Source organism: Lagopus muta, unplaced genomic scaffold (genome assembly GCF_023343835.1).
Source record: "Lagopus muta isolate bLagMut1 unplaced genomic scaffold, bLagMut1 primary scaffold_93, whole genome shotgun sequence".
Taxonomy (NCBI): Eukaryota; Metazoa; Chordata; class Aves; order Galliformes; family Phasianidae; genus Lagopus; species Lagopus muta.
This window is the reverse complement of record NW_026040272.1, coordinates 29,348-46,140: the sequence shown is the minus strand read 5'-3', so window position 1 is coordinate 46,140 and position 16,793 is coordinate 29,348. Positions and strand designations below refer to the sequence as shown.

Below are 16,793 nucleotides of genomic sequence, written 5' to 3'. Positions count from 1 at the left end.
GATTTCTATGAAAATAAGCGATATTTTATTGGAAATACAGGGATTTCTATGAAAATAAGCGATATATAAGGTTAAAAACGGGGATTTCTATGAAAATAAGCGATATTTAAGGTTAAAAACGGGGATTTCTATGAAAATAAGCGATATTTCAGGTTAAAAACGGGGATTTCTATGAAAATAAGCGATATTTAAGGTTAAAAACGGGGATTTCTATGAAAATAAGCGATATTTCAGGTTAAAAACGGGGATTTCTATGAAAATAAGCGATATTTTAGTGGAAAAACAGGGATTTCTATGAAAATAAGCGATATTTTAGGGGAAAAACGGATTTCTATGAAAATAAGCGATATTTAAGGTTAAAAACAGGGATTTCTATGAAAATAAGCAATAATTAAGGTTAAAAACAGGGATTTCTATGAAAATAAGCGATATTTAAGGTTAAAAACGGGGATTTCTATGAAAATAAGCGATATTTAAGGTTAAAAACAGGGATTTCTATGAAAATAAGCGATATTTAAGGTTAAAAACAGGGATTTCTATGAAAATAAGCGATATTTTAGGTTAAAAACAGGGATTTCTATGAAAATAAGCGATATTTCAGGCTAAAAACGGGGATTTCTATGAAAATAAGCGATATTTTAGGTTAAAAACAGGGATTTCTATGAAAATAAGCGATATTTAAGGTTAAAAACGGGGTTTTCTATGAAAATAAGCGATATTTTAGTGGAAAAACAGGGATTTCTATGAAAATAAGCGATATTTTAGGTTAAAAACAGGGATTTCTATGAAAATAAGCGATATTTAAGGTTAAATACGGGGATTTCTATGAAAATAAGCGATATATAAGGTTAAAAACGGGGATTTCTATGAAAATAAGCGATATTTAAGGGGAAAAACAGGGATTTCTATGAAAATAAGCGATATTTTAGGGTTAAAAACGGGGATTTCTATGAAAATAAGCGATATTTAAGGTTAAAAACGGGGATTTCTATGAAAATAAGCGATATTTAAGGTTAAAAACGGGGATTTCTATGAAAATAAGCGATAATTAAGGTTAAAAACGGGGATTTCTATGAAAATAAGCGATATTTAAGGTTAAAAACGGGGATTTCTATGAAAATAAGCGATATTTTATTGGAAAAACAGGGATTTCTATGAAAATAAGCGATATATAAGGTTAAAAACGGGGATTTCTATGAAAATAAGCGATATTTAAGGTTAAAAACGGGGATTTCTATGAAAATAAGCAATATTTAAGGTTAAAAACGGGGATTTCTATGAAAATAAGCGATATTTAAGGTTAAAAACGGGGATTTCTATGAAAATAAGCGATATTTAAGGTTAAAAACAGGGATTTCTATGAAAATAAGCGATATTTAAGGTTAAAAACAGGGATTTCTATGAAAATAAGCGATATTTAAGTTTAAAAACGGGGATTTCTATGAAAATAAGCGATATTTCAGGTTAAAAACGGGGATTTCTATGAAAATAAGCGATATTTAAGGTTAAAAACGGGGATTTCTATGAAAATAAGCGACATTTAAGGGGAAAAACGGGGATTTCTATGAAAATAAGCGATATTTAAGGGGAAAAACGGGGATTTCTATGAAAATAAGCAATAATTAAGGTTAAAAACAGGGATTTCTATGAAAATAAGCGATATTTAAGGTTAAAAACGGGGATTTCTATGAAAATAAGCGATAATTAAGGTTAAAAACGGGGATTTCTATGAAAATAAGCGATATTTAAGGTTAAAAACGGGGATTTCTATGAAAATAAGCGATATTTTAGGGTTAAAAACAGGGATTTCTATGAAAATAAGCGATATTTCAGGTTAAAAACAGGGATTTCTATGAAAATAAGCGATATTTAAGGTTAAAAACAGGGATTTCTATGAAAATAAGCGATATTTAAGGTTAAAAACAGGGATTTCTATGAAAATAAGCGATATTTAAGGTTAAAAACGGGGATTTCTATGAAAATAAGCGATATTTAAGGTTAAAAACGGGGATTTCTATGAAAATAAGCGATATTTAAGGTTAAAAACAGGGATTTCTATGAAAATAAGCGATATTTCAGGTTAAAAACAGGGATTTCTATGAAAATAAGCGATATTTAAGGTTAAAAACGGGGATTTCTATGAAAATAAGCGATATTTAAGGTTAAAAACAGGGATTTCTATGAAAATAAGCGATATTTAAGGTTAAAAATAGGGATTTCTATGAAAATAAGCGACATTTAAGGTTAAAAACGGGGATTTCTATGAAAATAAGCGATATTTAAGGTTAAAAACGGGGATTTCTATGAAAATAAGCGATATTTTAGTGGAAAAACAGGGATTTCTATGAAAATAAGCGATATTTAAGGTTAAAAACAGGGATTTCTATGAAAATAAGCGATATTTAAGGCTAAAAACGGGGATTTCTATGAAAATAAGCGATATTTAAGGTTAAAAATAGGGATTTCTATGAAAATAAGCGATATTTCAGGTTAAAAACGGGGATTTCTATGAAAATAAGCGATATTTAAGGTTAAAAACAGGGATTTCTATGAAAATAAGCGATATTTAAGGCTAAAAACGGGGATTTCTATGAAAATAAGCGATATTTTAGGTTAAAAACAGGGATTTCTATGAAAATAAGCGATATTTAAGGTTAAAAACAGGGATTTCTATGAAAATAAGCGATATTTAAGGTTAAAAACGGGGATTTCTATGAAAATAAGCGATATTTTAGTGGAAAAACAGGGATTTCTATGAAAATAAGCGATATTTAAGGTTAAAAATAGGGATTTCTATGAAAATAAGCGATATTTAAGGCTAAAAACGGGGATTTCTATGAAAATAAGCGATATTTTAGGTTAAAAACAGGGATTTCTATGAAAATAAGCGATATTTAAGGTTAAAAACAGGGATTTCTATGAAAATAAGCGATATTTCAGGTTAAAAACGGGGATTTCTATGAAAATAAGCAATATCTAAGGTTAAAAACGGGGATTTCTATGAAAATAAGCGATATTTCAGGTTAAAAACGGGGATTTCTATGAAAATAAGCGATATTTTAGTGGAAAAACAGGGATTTCTATGAAAATAAGCGATATTTAAGGTTAAAAACGGGGATTTCTATGAAAATAAGCGATAATTAAGGTTAAAAACAGGGATTTCTATGAAAATAAGCGATATTTAAGGTTAAAAACGGGGATTTCTATGAAAATAAGCGATATTTTAGTGGAAAAACAGGGATTTCTATGAAAATAAGCGATATATAAGGTTAAAAACGGGGATTTCTATGAAAATAAGCGATATTTAAGGTTAAAAATAGTGATTTCTATGAAAATAAGCGATATTTCAGGTTAAAAACGGGGATTTCTATGAAAATAAGCGATATTTTAGGTTAAAAACGGGGATTTCTATGAAAATAAGCGATATTTAAGGTTAAAAACGGGGATTTCTATGAAAATAAGCAATATTTTATTGGAAAAACAGGGATTTCTATGAAAATAAGCGATATATAAGGTTAAAAACGGGGATTTCTATGAAAATAAGCGATATTTAAGGTTAAAAACAGGGATTTCTATGAAAATAAGTGATAATTAAGGTTAAAAACGGGGATTTCTATGAAAATAAGCGATATTTAAGGTTAAAAACGGGGATTTCTATGAAAATAAGCAATATTTTATTGGAAAAACAGGGATTTCTATGAAAATAAGCGATATATAAGGTTAAAAACGGGGATTTCTATGAAAATAAGCGATATTTAAGGTTAAAAACAGGGATTTCTATGAAAATAAGCAACATTTAAGGTTAAAAACGGGGATTTCTATGAAAATAAGCGATAATTAAGGTTAAAAACGGGGATTTCTATGAAAATAAGCGATATTTAAGGTTAAAAACGGGGATTTCTATGAAAATAAGCGATATTTAAGGTTAAAAACGGGGATTTCTATGAAAATAAGCGATATTTTAGTGGAAAAACAGGGATTTCTATGAAAATAAGCGATATTTAAGGTTAAAAACGGGGATTTCTATGAAAATAAGCGATATTTAAGGTTAAAAACGGGGATTTCTATGAAAATAAGCGATATTTAAGGTTAAAAACGGGGATTTCTATGAAAATAAGCGATATTTAAGGTTAAAAACAGGGATTTCTATGAAAATAAGCGATATTTAAGGCTAAAAACGGGGATTTCTATGAAAATAAGCGATATTTTAGTGGAAAAACAGGGATTTCTATGAAAATAAGCGATATTTAAGGTTAAAAATAGGGATTTCTATGAAAATAAGCGATATTTAAGGCTAAAAACGGGGATTTCTATGAAAATAAGCGATATTTAAGGTTAAAAATAGGGATTTCTATGAAAATAAGCGATATTTCAGGTTAAAAACGGGGATTTCTATGAAAATAAGCGATATTTAAGGTTAAAAACAGGGATTTCTATGAAAATAAGCGATATTTAAGGCTAAAAACGGGGATTTCTATGAAAATAAGCGATATTTTAGGTTAAAAACAGGGATTTCTATGAAAATAAGCGATATTTTAGTGGAAAAACAGGGATTTCTATGAAAATAAGCGATATTTAAGGTTAAAAATAGGGATTTCTATGAAAATAAGCGATATTTAAGGCTAAAAACGGGGATTTCTATGAAAATAAGCGATATTTTAGGTTAAAAACAGGGATTTCTATGAAAATAAGCGATATTTAAGGTTAAAAACAGGGATTTCTATGAAAATAAGCGATATTTAAGGTTAAAAACAGGGATTTCTATGAAAATAAGCGATATTTCAGGTTAAAAACGGGGATTTCTATGAAAATAAGCGATATTTAAGGTTAAAAACGGGGATTTCTATGAAAATAAGCGATATTTTAGGGGAAAAACAGGGATTTCTATGAAAATAAGCGATATTTAAGGTTAAAAACAGGGATTTCTATGAAAATAAGCGATATTTAAGGTTAAAAACAGGGATTTCTATGAAAATAAGCGATAATTAAGGTTAAAAACGGGGATTTCTATGAAAATAAGCGATATTTAAGGTTAAAAACGGGGATTTCTATGAAAATAAGCGATATTTTATTGGAAATACAGGGATTTCTATGAAAATAAGCGATATTTAAGGTTAAAAACGGGGATTTCTATGAAAATAAGCGATATTTAAGGTTAAAAATAGTGATTTCTATGAAAATAAGCGATATTTCAGGTTAAAAACGGGGATTTCTATGAAAATAAGCGATATATAAGGTTAAAAACGGGGATTTCTATGAAAATAAGCGATATTTAAGGTTAAAAACAGGGATTTCTATGAAAATAAGCAACATTTAAGGTTAAAAACGGGGATTTCTATGAAAATAAGCGATAATTAAGGTTAAAAACGGGGATTTCTATGAAAATAAGCGATATTTAAGGTTAAAAACAGGGATTTCTATGAAAATAAGCGATATTTAAGGTTAAAAACAGGGATTTCTATGAAAATAAGCGATAATTAAGGTTAAAAACAGGGATTTCTATGAAAATAAGCGATATTTAAGGTTAAAAACGGGGATTTCTATGAAAATAAGCGATATTTTATTGGAAATACAGGGATTTCTATGAAAATAAGCGATATTTAAGGTTAAAAACGGGGATTTCTATGAAAATAAGCGATATTTAAGGTTAAAAATAGTGATTTCTATGAAAATAAGCGATATTTCAGGTTAAAAACGGGGATTTCTATGAAAATAAGCGATATTTAAGGTTAAAAACGGGGATTTCTATGAAAATAAGCGATATTTAAGGTTAAAAACGGGGATTTCTATGAAAATAAGCGATATTTAAGGTTAAAAATAGTGATTTCTATGAAAATAAGCGATATTTCAGGTTAAAAACGGGGATTTCTATGAAAATAAGCGATATTTCAGGTTAAAAACGGGGATTTCTATGAAAATAAGCGATATTTAAGGTTAAAAACGGGGATTTCTATGAAAATAAGCGATAATTAAGGTTAAAAACGGGGATTTCTATGAAAATAAGCGATATTTAAGGTTAAAAACGGGGATTTCTATGAAAATAAGCAATATTTTATTGGAAAAACAGGGATTTCTATGAAAATAAGCGATATATAAGGTTAAAAACGGGGATTTCTATGAAAATAAGCGATATTTAAGGTTAAAAACAGGGATTTCTATGAAAATAAGCAACATTTAAGGTTAAAAACGGGGATTTCTATGAAAATAAGCGATAATTAAGGTTAAAAACGGGGATTTCTATGAAAATAAGCGATATTTAAGGTTAAAAACAGGGATTTCTATGAAAATAAGCGATATTTAAGGTTAAAAACAGGGATTTCTATGAAAATAAGCGATATTTTAGTGGAAAAACAGGGATTTCTATGAAAATAAGCGATATTTAAGGTTAAAAACAGGGATTTCTATGAAAATAAGCGATATTTAAGGTTAAAAACGGGGATTTCTATGAAAATAAGCGATATTTAAGGTTAAAAACGGGGATTTCTATGAAAATAAGCGATATTTAAGGTTAAAAACAGGGATTTCTATGAAAATAAGCGATATTTAAGGCTAAAAACGGGGATTTCTATGAAAATAAGCGATATTTTAGTGGAAAAACAGGGATTTCTATGAAAATAAGCGATATTTCAGGTTAAAAACAGGGATTTCTATGAAAATAAGCGATATTTAAGGTTAAAAACAGGGATTTCTATGAAAATAAGCGATATTTAAGGTTAAAAACGGGGATTTCTATGAAAATAAGCGATATTTAAGGTTAAAAACGGGGATTTCTATGAAAATAAGCGATATTTAAGGTTAAAAACAGGGATTTCTATGAAAATAAGCGATATTTAAGGCTAAAAACGGGGATTTCTATGAAAATAAGCGATATTTAAGGTTAAAAACAGGGATTTCTATGAAAATAAGCAACATTTAAGGTTAAAAACGGGGATTTCTATGAAAATAAGCGATATTTAAGGTTAAAAACAGGGATTTCTATGAAAATAAGCGATATTTAAGGCTAAAAACGGGGATTTCTATGAAAATAAGCGATATTTTAGGTTAAAAACAGGGATTTCTATGAAAATAGGCGATATTTTAGTGGAAAAACAGGGATTTCTATGAAAATAAGCGATATTTAAGGTTAAAAATAGGGATTTCTATGAAAATAAGCGATATTTAAGGCTAAAAACGGGGATTTCTATGAAAATAAGCGATATTTTAGGTTAAAAACAGGGATTTCTATGAAAATAAGCGATATTTAAGGTTAAAAACAGGGATTTCTATGAAAATAAGCGATATTTAAGGTTAAAAACAGGGATTTCTATGAAAATAAGCGATATTTCAGGTTAAAAACGGGGATTTCTATGAAAATAAGCGATATTTAAGGTTAAAAACGGGGATTTCTATGAAAATAAGCGATATTTTAGGGGAAAAACAGGGATTTCTATGAAAATAAGCGATATTTAAGGTTAAAAACAGGGATTTCTATGAAAATAAGCGATATTTAAGGTTAAAAACAGGGATTTCTATGAAAATAAGCGATAATTAAGGTTAAAAACAGGGATTTCTATGAAAATAAGCGATATTTAAGGTTAAAAACGGGGATTTCTATGAAAATAAGCGATATTTTATTGGAAATACAGGGATTTCTATGAAAATAAGCGATATTTAAGGTTAAAAACGGGGATTTCTATGAAAATAAGCGATATTTAAGGTTAAAAACGGGGATTTCTATGAAAATAAGCGATATTTCAGGTTAAAAACGGGGATTTCTATGAAAATAAGCGATATTTAAGGTTAAAAACGGGGATTTCTATGAAAATAAGCGATATTTAAGGTTAAAAACGGGGATTTCTATGAAAATAAGCGATATTTAAGGTTAAAAATGGGGATTTCTATAAAAATAAGCGATATTTAAGGTTAAAAACGGGGATTTCTATGAAAATAAGCGATAATTAAGGTTAAAAACGGGGATTTCTATGAAAATAAGCGATATTTAAGGTTAAAAACAGGGATTTCTATGAAAATAAGCGATATTTAAGGTTAAAAACGGGGATTTCGATGAAAATAAGCGATATTTTAGGTTCAAAACAGGGATTTCTATGAAAATAAGCGATATTTTATTGGAAAAACAGGGATTTCTATGAAAATAAGCGATATATAAGGTTAAAAACGGGGATTTCTATGAAAATAAGCGATATTTAAGGTTAAAAACGGGGATTTCTATGAAAATAAGCAATATTTAAGGTTAAAAACGGGGATTTCTATGAAAATAAGCGATATTTAAGGTTAAAAACGGGGATTTCTATGAAAATAAGCGATATTTAAGGTTAAAAACGGGGATTTCTATGAAAATAAGCGATATTTAAGGTTAAAAACGGGGATTTCTATGAAAATAAGCGATATTTTAGTGGAAAAACAGGGATTTCTATGAAAATAAGCAATATTTAAGGTTAAAAACGGGGATTTCTATGAAAATAAGCGATATTTAAGGTTAAAAACAGGGATTTCTATGAAAATAAGCGATATTTAAGGTTAAAAACGGGGATTTCTATGAAAATAAGCGATATTTCAGGTTAAAAACGGGGATTTCTATGAAAATAAGTGATATTTAAGGTTAAAAACAGGGATTTCTATGAAAATAAGCGATATTTAAGGCTAAAAACGGGGATTTCTATGAAAATAAGCGATATTTAAGGTTAAAAACAGGGATTTCTATGAAAATAAGCGATATTTTAGGGTTAAAAACAGGGATTTCTATGAAAATAAGCGATATTTAAGGTTAAAAACAGGGATTTCTATGAAAATAAGCGATATTTAAGGTTAAAAACAGGGATTTCTATGAAAATAAGCGATATTTAAGGTTAAAAACAGGGATTTCTATGAAAATAAGCGATATTTCAGGTTAAAAACAGGGATTTCTATGAAAATAAGCGATATTTAAGGTTAAAAACAGGGATTTCTATGAAAATAAGCGATATTTTAGGGGAAAAACAGGGATTTCTATGAAAATAAGCGATATTTTAGGGGAAAAACAAGGATTTCTATGAAAATAAGGGATATTTTAGGTTAAAAACAGGGATTTCTATGAAAATAAGCGATATTTTAGGGTTAAAAACAGGGATTTCTATGAAAATAAGCGATATTTTAGAAGAAAAAACAGGGATTTCTATGAAAATAAGCGATATTTAAGGTTAAAAACAGGGATTTCTATGAAAATAAGCGATATTTCAGGTTAAAAACAGGGATTTCTATGAAAATAAGCGATATTTAAGGTTAAAAACGGGGATTTCTATGAAAATAAGCGATATTTAAGGTTAAAAACAGGGATTTCTATGAAAATAAGCGATATTTCAGGTTAAAAACAGGGATTTCTATGAAAATAAGCGATATTTTAGGTTAAAAACAGGGATTTCTATGAAAATAAGCGATATTTAAGGTTAAAAACAGGGATTTCTATCAAAATAAGCGATATTTAAGGTTAAAAACAGGGATTTCTATGAAAATAAGCGATATTTTAGGTTAAAAACAGGGATTTCTATGAAAATAAGCGATATTTAAGGTTAAAAACAGGGATATCTATGAAAATAAGCGATATTTAAGGGGAAAAACAGGGATTTCTATGAAAATAAGCGATATTTTAGGGGAAAAACAGGGATTTCTATGATAATAAGCGATATTTAAGGTTAAAAACAGGGATTTCTATGAAAATAAGCGATATTTAAGGTTAAAAACAGGGATTTCTATGAAAATAAGCGATATTTCAGGTTAAAAACAGGGATTTCTATGAAAATAAGCGATATTTAAGGTTAAAAACAGGGATTTCTATGAAAATAAGCGATATTTAAGGCTAAAAACGGGGATTTCTATGAAAATAAGCGATATTTTAGGTTAAAAACAGGGATTTCTATGAAAATAAGCGATATTTTAGTGGAAAAACAGGGATTTCTATGAAAATAAGCGATATTTAAGGTTAAAAATAGGGATTTCTATGAAAATAAGCGATATTTAAGGCTAAAAACGGGGATTTCTATGAAAATAAGCGATATTTTAGGTTAAAAACGGGGATTTCTATGAAAATAAGCGATATTTAAGGTTAAAAACAGGGATTTCTATGAAAATAAGCGATATTTAAGGTTAAAAACAGGGATTTCTATGAAAATAAGCGATATTTCAGGTTAAAAACGGGGATTTCTATGAAAATAAGCGATATTTAAGGTTAAAAACGGGGATTTCTATGAAAATAAGCGATATTTTAGGGGAAAAACAGGGATTTCTATGAAAATAAGCGATATTTAAGGTTAAAAACCGGGATTTCTATGAAAATAAGCGATATTTAAGGTTAAAAACAGGGATTTCTATGAAAATAAGCGATATTTAAGGTTAAAAACAGGGATTTCTATGAAAATAAGCGATAATTAAGGTTAAAAACAGGGATTTCTATGAAAATAAGCGATATTTAAGGTTAAAAACGGGGATTTCTATGAAAATAAGCGATATTTTATTGGAAATACAGGGATTTCTATGAAAATAAGCGATATTTAAGGTTAAAAACGGGGATTTCTATGAAAATAAGCGATATTTAAGGTTAAAAATAGTGATTTCTATGAAAATAAGCGATATTTAAGGTTAAAAACAGGGATTTCTATGAAAATAAGCGATATTTAAGGTTAAAAACAGGGATTTCTATGAAAATAAGCGATATTTTATTGGAAATACAGGGATTTCTATGAAAATAAGCGATATTTCAGGTTAAAAACGGGGATTTCTATGAAAATAAGCGATATTTAAGGTTAAAAACGGGGATTTCTATGAAAATAAGCGATATTTTATTGGAAATACAGGGATTTCTATGAAAATAAGCGATATTTCAGGTTAAAAACGGGGATTTCTATGAAAATAAGCGATATTTAAGGTTAAAAACGGGGATTTCTATGAAAATAAGCAATATTTAAGGTTAAAAACGGGGATTTCTATGAAAATAAGCGATAATTAAGGTTAAAAACGGGGATTTCTATGAAAATAAGCGATATTTAAGGTTAAAAACGGGGATTTCTATGAAAATAAGCGATATTTAAGGTTAAAAACGGGGATTTCTATGAAAATAAGCGATATTTTAGTGGAAAAACAGGGATTTCTATGAAAATAAGCAATATTTAAGGTTAAAAACGGGGATTTCTATGAAAATAAGCGATATTTAAGGTTAAAAACAGGGATTTCTATGAAAATAAGCGATATTTCAGGTTAAAAACGGGGATTTCTATGAAAATAAGCGATATTTAAGGTTAAAAACGGGGATTTCTATGAAAATAAGTGATATTTAAGGTTAAAAACAGGGATTTCTATGAAAATAAGCGATATTTAAGGCTAAAAACGGGGATTTCTATGAAAATAAGCGATATTTAAGGTTAAAAACAGGGATTTCTATGAAAATAAGCGATATTTTAGGGTTAAAAACAGGGATTTCTATGAAAATAAGCGATATTTCAGGTTAAAAACAGGGATTTCTATGAAAATAAGCGATATTTAAGGTTAAAAACAGGGATTTCTATGAAAATAAGCGATATTTTAGTGGAAAAACAGGGATTTCTATGAAAATAAGCGATATTTAAGGTTAAAAACAGGGATTTCTATGAAAATAAGCGACATTTAAGGTTAAAAACAGGGATTTCTATGAAAATAAGCGATATTTTAGGTTAAAAACAGGGATTTCTATGAAAATAAGCAATATTTAAGGTTAAAAACAGGGATTTCTATGAAAATAAGCGATATTTTAGGTTAAAAACAGGGATTTCTATGAAAATAAGCGATATTTTAGGGTTAAAAACAGGGATTTCTATGAAAATAAGCGATATTTTAGAAGAAAAAACGGGGATTTCTATGAAAATAAGCGATATTTAAGGTTAAAAACAGGGATTTCTATGAAAATAAGCGATATTTCAGGTTAAAAACAGGGATTTCTATGAAAATAAGCGATATTTAAGGTTAAAAACGGGGATTTCTATGAAAATAAGCGATATTATAGGGTTAAAAACAGGGATTTCTATGAAAATAAGCGATATTTCAGGTTAAAAACAGGGATTTCTATGAAAATAAGCGATATTTTAGGTTAAAAACAGGGATTTCTATGAAAATAAGCGATATTTAAGGTTAAAAACAGGGATTTCTATCAAAATAAGCGATATTTAAGGTTAAAAACAGGGATTTCTATGAAAATAAGCGATATTTTAGGTTAAAAACAGGGATTTCTATGAAAATAAGCGATATTTAAGGTTAAAAACAGGGATATCTATGAAAATAAGCGATATTTAAGGGGAAAAACAGGGATTTCTATGAAAATAAGCGATATTTAAGGTTAAAAACAGGGATTTCTATGAAAATAAGCGATATTTAAGGCTAAAAACGGGGATTTCTATGAAAATAAGCGATATTTTAGGTTAAAAACGGGGATTTCTATGAAAATAAGCGATATTTAAGGTTAAAAACAGGGATTTCTATGAAAATAAGCGATATTTAAGGTTAAAAATAGGGATTTCTATGAAAATAAGCGATATTTAAGGCTAAAAACGGGGATTTCTATGAAAATAAGCGATATTTAAGGTTAAAAACGGGGATTTCTATGAAAATAAGCGATATTTAAGGTTAAAAACAGGGATTTCTATGAAAATAAGCGATATTTAAGGTTAAAAACAGGGATTTCTATGAAAATAAGCGATATTTCAGGTTAAAAACGGGGATTTCTATGAAAATAAGCGATATTTAAGGTTAAAAACGGGGATTTCTATGAAAATAAGCGATATTTTAGGGGAAAAACAGGGATTTCTATGAAAATAAGCGATATTTAAGGTTAAAAACCGGGATTTCTATGAAAATAAGCGATATTTAAGGTTAAAAACAGGGATTTCTATGAAAATAAGCGATATTTAAGGTTAAAAACAGGGATTTCTATGAAAATAAGCGATAATTAAGGTTAAAAACAGGGATTTCTATGAAAATAAGCGATATTTAAGGTTAAAAACGGGGATTTCTATGAAAATAAGCGATATTTTATTGGAAATACAGGGATTTCTATGAAAATAAGCGATATTTAAGGTTAAAAACGGGGATTTCTATGAAAATAAGCGATATTTAAGGTTAAAAATAGTGATTTCTATGAAAATAAGCGATATTTAAGGTTAAAAACAGGGATTTCTATGAAAATAAGCGATATTTAAGGTTAAAAACGGGGATTTCTATGAAAATAAGCGATATTTTATTGGAAATACAGGGATTTCTATGAAAATAAGCGATATTTCAGGTTAAAAACGGGGATTTCTATGAAAATAAGCGATATTTAAGGTTAAAAACGGGGATTTCTATGAAAATAAGCAATATTTAAGGTTAAAAACGGGGATTTCTATGAAAATAAGCGATAATTAAGGTTAAAAACGGGGATTTCTATGAAAATAAGCGATATTTAAGGTTAAAAACGGGGATTTCTATGAAAATAAGCGATATTTAAGGTTAAAAACGGGGATTTCTATGAAAATAAGCGATATTTTAGTGGAAAAACAGGGATTTCTATGAAAATAAGCAATATTTAAGGTTAAAAACGGGGATTTCTATGAAAATAAGCGATATTTAAGGTTAAAAACAGGGATTTCTATGAAAATAAGCGATATTTCAGGTTAAAAACGGGGATTTCTATGAAAATAAGCGATATTTAAGGTTAAAAACGGGGATTTCTATGAAAATAAGTGATATTTAAGGTTAAAAACAGGGATTTCTATGAAAATAAGCGATATTTAAGGCTAAAAACGGGGATTTCTATGAAAATAAGCGATATTTAAGGTTAAAAACAGGGATTTCTATGAAAATAAGCGATATTTTAGGGTTAAAAACAGGGATTTCTATGAAAATAAGCGATATTTAAGGTTAAAAACAGGGATTTCTATGAAAATAAGCGATATTTAAGGTTAAAAACAGGGATTTCTATGAAAATAAGCGATATTTAAGGTTAAAAACAGGGATTTCTATGAAAATAAGCGATATTTCAGGTTAAAAACAGGGATTTCTATGAAAATAAGCGATATTTAAGGTTAAAAACAGGGATTTCTATGAAAATAAGCGATATTTTAGGGGAAAAACAGGGATTTCTATGAAAATAAGCGATATTTTAGGGGAAAAACAAGGATTTCTATGAAAATAAGGGATATTTTAGGTTAAAAACAGGGATTTCTATGAAAATAAGCGATATTTTAGAAGAAAAAACAGGGATTTCTATGAAAATAAGCGATATTTAAGGTTAAAAACAGGGATTTCTATGAAAATAAGCGATATTTAAGGTTAAAAACGGGGATTTCTATGAAAATAAGCGATATTTTAGGGTTAAAAACAGGGATTTCTATGAAAATAAGCGATATTTAAGGTTAAAAACAGGGATTTCTATGAAAATAAGCGATATTTAAGGTTAAAAACAGGGATTTCTATGAAAATAAGCGATATTTCAGGTTAAAAACAGGGATTTCTATGAAAATAAGCGATATTTCAGGTTAAAAACAGGGATTTCTATGAAAATAAGCGATATTTTAGGTTAAAAACAGGGATTTCTATGAAAATAAGCGATATTTTAGGGGAAAAACAAGGATTTCTATGAAAATAAGGGATATTTTAGGTTAAAAACAGGGATTTCTATGAAAATAAGCGATATTTTAGGGTTAAAAACAGGGATTTCTATGAAAATAAGCGATATTTTAGAAGAAAAAACAGGGATTTCTATGAAAATAAGCGATATTTTAGGGGAAAAACAGGGATTTCTATGAAAATAAGCGATATTTAAGGTTAAAAACAGGGATTTCTATGAAAATAAGCGATATTTCAGGTTAAAAACAGGGATTTCCATGAAAATAAGCGATATTTAAGGCTAAAAACGGGGATTTCTATGAAAATAAGCGATATTTAAGGTTAAAAACGGGGATTTCTATGAAAATAAGCGATATTTCAGGTTAAAAACAGGGATTTCTATGAAAATAAGCGGTATTTTAGGTTAAAAACAGGGATTTCTATGAAAATAAGCGATATTTAAGGTTAAAAACAGGGATTTCTATGAAAATAAGCGATATTTAAGGTTAAAAACAGGGATTTCTATGAAAATAAGCGATATTTAAGGTTAAAAACAGGGATTTCTATGAAAATAAGCGATATTTAAGGTTAAAAACAGGGATTTCTATGAAAATAAGCGACATTTAAGGTTAAAAACAGGGATTTCTATGAAAATAAGCGATATTTTAGGTTAAAAACAGGGATTTCTATGAAAATAAGCGATATTTTAGGTTAAAAACAGGGATTTCTATGAAAATAAGCGATATTTAAGGTTAAAAACAGGGATTTCTATGAAAATAAGCGATATTTAAGGTTAAAAACAGGGATTTCTATGAAAATAAGCGATATTTAAGGTTAAAAACAGGGATTTCTATGAAAATAAGCGATATTTAAGGTTAAAAACAGGGATTTCTATGAAAATAAGCGACATTTAAGGTTAAAAACAGGGATTTCTATGAAAATAAGCGATATTTTAGGTTAAAAACAGGGATTTCTATGAAAATAAGCGATATTTTAGGTTAAAAACAGGGATTTCTATGAAAATAAGCGATATTTTAGGGTTAAAAACAGGGATTTCTATGAAAATAAGCGATATTTTAGTAGAAAAAACGGGGATTTCTATGAAAATAAGCGATATTTAAGGTTAAAAACAGGGATTTCTATGAAAATAAGCGATATTTCAGGTTAAAAACAGGGATTTCTATGAAAATAAGCGATATTTAAGGTTAAAAACGGGGATTTCTATGAAAATAAGCGATATTTTAGGGGAAAAACAGGGATTTCTATGAAAATAAGCGATATTTTAGGGGAAAAACAGGGATTTCTATGATAATAAGCGATATTTAAGGTTAAAAACAGGGATTTCTATGAAAATAAGCGATATTTAAGGTTAAAAACAGGGATTTCTATGAAAATAAGCGATATTTCAGGTTAAAAACAGGGATTTCTATGAAAATAAGCGATATTTAAGGTTAAAAACAGGGATTTCTATGAAAATAAGCGATATTTAAGGCTAAAAACGGGGATTTCTATGAAAATAAGCGATATTTTAGGTTAAAAACAGGGATTTCTATGAAAATAAGCGATATTTTAGTGGAAAAACAGGGATTTCTATGATAATAAGCGATATTTAAGGTTAAAAACAGGGATTTCTATGAAAATAAGCGATATTTAAGGTTAAAAACAGGGATTTCTATGAAAATAAGCGATATTTCAGGTTAAAAACAGGGATTTCTATGAAAATAAGCGATATTTAAGGTTAAAAACAGGGATTTCTATGAAAATAAGCGATATTTAAGGCTAAAAACGGGGATTTCTATGAAAATAAGCGATATTTTAGGTTAAAAACAGGGATTTCTATGAAAATAAGCGATATTTTAGTGGAAAAACAGGGATTTCTATGAAAATAAGCGATATTTAAGGTTAAAAATAGGGATTTCTATGAAAATAAGCGATATTTAAGGCTAAAAACGGGGATTTCTATGAAAATAAGCGATATTTTAGGTTAAAAACGGGGATTTCTATGAAAATAAGCGATATTTTAGGTTAAAAACAGGGATTTCTATGAAAATAAGCGATATTTAAGGTTAAAAACAGGGATTTCTATGAAAATAAGCGATATTTCAGGTTAAAAACGGGGATTTCTATGAAAATAAGCGATATTTAAGGTTAAAAACGGGGATTTCTATGAAAATAAGCGATATTTTAGGGGAAAAACAGGGATTTCTATG

At 28.4% G+C, this 16,793-nt stretch overlaps 1 long non-coding RNA gene across 50 annotated transcripts in view; it reads left to right on the top strand.

The window, feature by feature from the left end:
- Positions 1-16,793, top strand: part of LOC125687855 (uncharacterized) — a 93,169-nt gene that overhangs the window by 59,810 nt on the left and 16,566 nt on the right. For 29 of the 50 annotated variants that reach the window (XR_007374449.1, XR_007374466.1, XR_007374477.1 and 26 more), the window contains 4 exons: positions 3,023-3,186; positions 5,032-6,917; positions 10,939-11,718; positions 13,649-16,197. This is a non-coding gene — a long non-coding RNA (uncharacterized LOC125687855). Of the gene's footprint in view, positions 1-1,340; positions 2,777-3,022; positions 3,187-5,031; positions 6,918-7,122; positions 8,435-10,938; positions 11,802-13,648; positions 16,198-16,793 lie in introns of all 50 variants that reach the window. The other 21 variants (XR_007374452.1, XR_007374461.1, XR_007374451.1 and 18 more) reach the window with 10 other exon arrangements.